This window comes from Gossypium hirsutum, chromosome A08 (assembly GCF_007990345.1).
Source record: "Gossypium hirsutum isolate 1008001.06 chromosome A08, Gossypium_hirsutum_v2.1, whole genome shotgun sequence".
In the NCBI taxonomy this organism is placed as follows: Eukaryota; Viridiplantae; Streptophyta; class Magnoliopsida; order Malvales; family Malvaceae; genus Gossypium; species Gossypium hirsutum.
This window is the reverse complement of record NC_053431.1, coordinates 69,049,525-69,053,856: the sequence shown is the minus strand read 5'-3', so window position 1 is coordinate 69,053,856 and position 4,332 is coordinate 69,049,525. Positions and strand designations below refer to the sequence as shown.

Sequence of the window (4,332 nt, the reverse complement as noted above, 5' to 3'; positions counted from 1 at the left end):
TGAATTGATAGCTAAGGGTGTTAAATAGCTAGAGAACCAAAATTGGGGGTATTTAAAGGGCAATTAGACCTTGAAATGAAAGCATAGCCGGCCATGAGACAAGGAAATCAATTAGTCATACCGTTAGGTTTTAATGACATTAGCAAATTGAGTAAAATAAAGAAAAGTTGTCATCTTTCCTTTTCTTCTCCCATATACCACCGAATATCAACCATTGAAAGGGGTTTGACAGCTCAAAATTTTCAGCTACTTAGTTGACTCACAAGTAAGTGATTTCCATACCCTTTGTTGATGATTTTTGCATTTTTGAGACCCTTGAAGCATGAGCTTTCAAATGAGGGGTATATTTTACAAAATGGTTGAAGGTCTAGGGTTTTTCCATGAGATAATTTAGGGTGTTTTCAGAAAATTTATGGAAGAATATGAGTCTTAGTTGTGTAATAGACAACTTTTGTGAAAGGTGTTACTATGAAAACACCTAAAAGGACCATTTTGCACAAGTTGTAAAATGAATGATAAATGTGTGAAATAAAGAGAATTTGGGGTTGCTATAAGAGTAAAAAGAGTTCAGCTAAGCTTAAGATGCGAAGGAATTCAATAAAAATTGATTTTTGGGCATAGGGGTAAACTAGTCATTTTGCTAAAGTCTAGGGGAAAAATGGTCATTTTGTCGAAGCTGTGAATTTTTAAATGCTTAATTTTATTTAGTGATTAAATGACTGCATTTTTCTACTTTAGATCAAGAATTGCCAAATTCAAACCTAGACTGGGGGAAAACCAAACAAATTGACAAAACCAACTCGTCACCATATTTTGTAATCCGAGGTAAGTTGTATGTAAATAATACAACTATATTACTAATGTATATGTTGAATTGTATTTGAATTAATATAGCATGAATTGCTTGATTGTGGAATTGAGATGGTATGATGATAATAGAGATAGTAGAGTTCTTGTTCAAACCTAGGAAATAAATCAGATATTCATGCTATGACATTTAGGTCATTTGTGAATGAGCTAGTGTAAGACATGTCTGGGACATGCATCGGCCACCTTATGAGAGCCAGTGTAAGACCATGTCTGGGACATGGGATCGACATTGAGACAAGAGCTAGTGTAAGATATGTTTGGGACATGCATCGGCCTTGAGACGTAAGCCAGTGTGAGACATGTGTAGGACATGCATCGGCTGGGAGATGATAGTCAGTGTAAGACCATGTCTAGGACATGGCATCGACTTGAGATATGAGCCAGTGTAAGACCATGTCTGGGACATGGCATCGGCACCTTACCCACGTTTGAGGCTTAATGAATATCTGGTAGTGTTCCAATTGGTTCAACAGTGAATGTTATGTTCTTAAGCTAATGAGGAAAGTATAACCGTGTTGTGAGTGGTACAGGTACCTAATTGGTACATATGAGATATAAGCTCATTGAACAATATGTGACTAGTACGGATGGTAATGAGTATGTTATGCCTATTCCTACCTTGGTATCATGAGCATGTGGATTATTTATAAAATGTTATTGTTGTGTACTTACTTATATGCAACTTACTAAGCTTTTATGCTTACTGCCTTTCCTTTCCATTTCCTTACAGTGCCGCCTAACTAGCTCAAGGATTCCAAAAGTCAGAGATTTCAATCACACTATCAACTGAAGTATTCGGTATATTTGGATTTATATTTTTGAATATGGCATGTATAGGACTTAAACTTTATTATTTTGTGTCTTTGAGAATGGGCCAAATGTGTTGGCTTGGGTTCGAAACCTTTTAATTTGTATTAAGCTTTGAATGACAGTAATATTCATTTTGAATTTATAAAACATGCATTCTCATGGTTGAATGAATGTCTATTATGGCTGATTTAGTTAGAGGAGTTATACTTGTTTCGATATTGGTGGGTATTTGCATGGAACTATATATGTAAGGGTGGCAACGAGGCTTGGTAAATAGCCTTATACTGTCCACACGGGTAGACACACGGGCGTGTGGTTCGACCGTGTGGAGGATACTTCCCAGCACACGGGCGTGTGCCTTGGCCATGTGACATTATGAGTATGTTGACGTCAGAAACAGAATATCCAAGTTTTTACACATGGGCTAGGATACATGCGTGTCGTGGCCGTGTGAGGGACACGGGCTAATGACACGGCCGTGTGTTTGGCCGTGTGAAAACCCCTGTAGGTATGAATTAGAAATTAATTCTACATGGGTGTGGGACATGGGCGTGTCCCTGGGTGCTTAGGCCGTGTCAGCCACACTGGCCATCAGCACGACCATGTTGAGTTGGTCATACGGACGTGTGCCCTGGTTTAAGGACAAAATTTTCATAGTTGGTTTAAGGACCCGGTATAGTCCCAAATGGTTTTCAATGGTCGATTTGAGGCTCGTAGACCCATAATAAGAAGTTAAAGTAAAAATTGAAAAAGTTTTAAGTTTAGATCGAGTCTCGGTGACTTGAGATTGGTTGTATGTATGAGATCAAATAAGGTAATGCCTTGTGCTCTTCCCCGATGTGGGTTATGAGTATAGGGTGTTACAGCGATGGTATCTAACAATACATTTGCCTTGCATAACTTGCAGGATTATTGTGATTAAACTATTTCGAGGTAGAAATACATTTTTACCTCACGTAATCTTTTATGTGCTTATAAGAGTAAATTAATTGTTTGAATTGGTATAGAGATATGTACAAGAGATTATTTTATTTTCATAAGTATGTATTTGCATTAACACATTTGCCTATTAAAATTTGTTTAATCGGTTGAATTGACATAGAGATATAGTCAAAAGATGAATGGATTTTGGTAGGTGAGTATGTCCATAAGTTAGGAAATTACCAAGTTGCCGTGAATTTATTTGTAACAACATAAACATGAGTTCAAAAATCCTAAGTTAAGAAATGTGATTAATCTAACACAATTATTTCATCTTGATTAAATTATCTTTTGAAATTGTTCATTGGAACTTTATTTTATTTTATTTATTTTATTTCTTCAAACAAAATATTTTCTTCACCAAAGTGTTTTAAATTGCATTCATAAATAATTCTTTTCACAGTCCCTGTTGCTACGATAATTCGACATTTACTTGTCACTTTATTACTTGTTACGATTGCATACACTTGCACATTTTCGTCGTTCCAAGTTTTTGGCGATATTGCTGGGGACTGTTTTAAAAGACATTATTTGTGAAATTGTTAATTTTGCATTTTGGTTTATTTTTTCTATTAAATTTTAATTCCATTTTCTTGTGTTTGTTTCAGGTATTTATGAGTATCGATGAAATTATTGACTTACTTCTTGTAAACCTTGAAATTGAAAGGACTTTCTAGCAAAGAAGAAGACAAGCAAACCAAAAAAGGACCAAAGATATGAATTTCAAAAATCCAGGAACAACATTCGCTTATAATACTCACAATCCGATCTTTTTTGCCGATGATAGAAAGTGTGCCATTCAACAATATGTCATTCCTCTATTCAACGAGTTCAATCAGAGTATTAGGAGACCCAAAATCGAGGCACAGCAATTCGAGCTGAAGCTAGTCATGTTCCAAATTTTGCAAAATATGGATCAATTTAGTGGGATTCCTACTGAAGATCCACATCTTCATCTTCGGCTATTCATGGAAGCGAGTGACTCATTTAAACTAGCCGGGGTGACTGAGGACGCCTTGAGACTGAGATTATTTTCATACTCCTTAAGAGATAAAGCACGAGCGTGGTTGAACTCCCTACCGTCTGGTTCCATAACTACATGGCAAGAGTTGGTTGAACATTTCTTAATGAAATATTTCTCTCCATCTTTAATCGCCAAGATCCTAAATGAAATCACTTCATTTCAGCAACTTGATGAAGAATCTTCATATAAGGCATGGGAGCAATTCAAGGAGTTATTACAAAAGTTCCTTTATCACAACATTCCTTGCTGCGTTCAAATAGAGACTTTCTATATTGGTCTCAATATTCATACTAGAATGATGGTGGATATTTTGACAAATGAAGCCCTTCTTTCTAAGTCTTATAATTATACTTACGAGATTATTGAAAGAATTGCCAGTAATAACTATCAGTGGCCAACCAACCCAGCAGCCTCAGAAAGATGAGCAGCAGGAGTACATGAAGCGGACACACTTGCTTCTTTGGAAGCCCAGGTATCCTCTATGTCTTCTATGCTTAAGAACAAAATTGTTAATGGTTTCAATGGTAATCTGTCAAGCTAGCTGTCGAACCAATTCGAGAATATTTCTTGTGAATACTGTGGAGATGGCCATTTCTCTGAAAATTGCCATTAAATCAAGAGTCAAATTATTACATGGGATATCAGAA

The 4,332-nt window shown here is 36.2% G+C and overlaps 1 non-coding gene across 1 annotated transcript; it reads right to left on the bottom strand.

Moving 5' to 3' along the window:
- Window positions 1–3,818: 3,818 nt before the first annotated feature.
- LOC121205855 (small nucleolar RNA R71) lies at window positions 3,819–3,925 on the bottom strand. The gene has a single exon (XR_005900928.1). It is a non-coding gene; the product is annotated as a small nucleolar RNA R71 (small nucleolar RNA).
- Window positions 3,926–4,332: the final 407 nt, after the last annotated feature.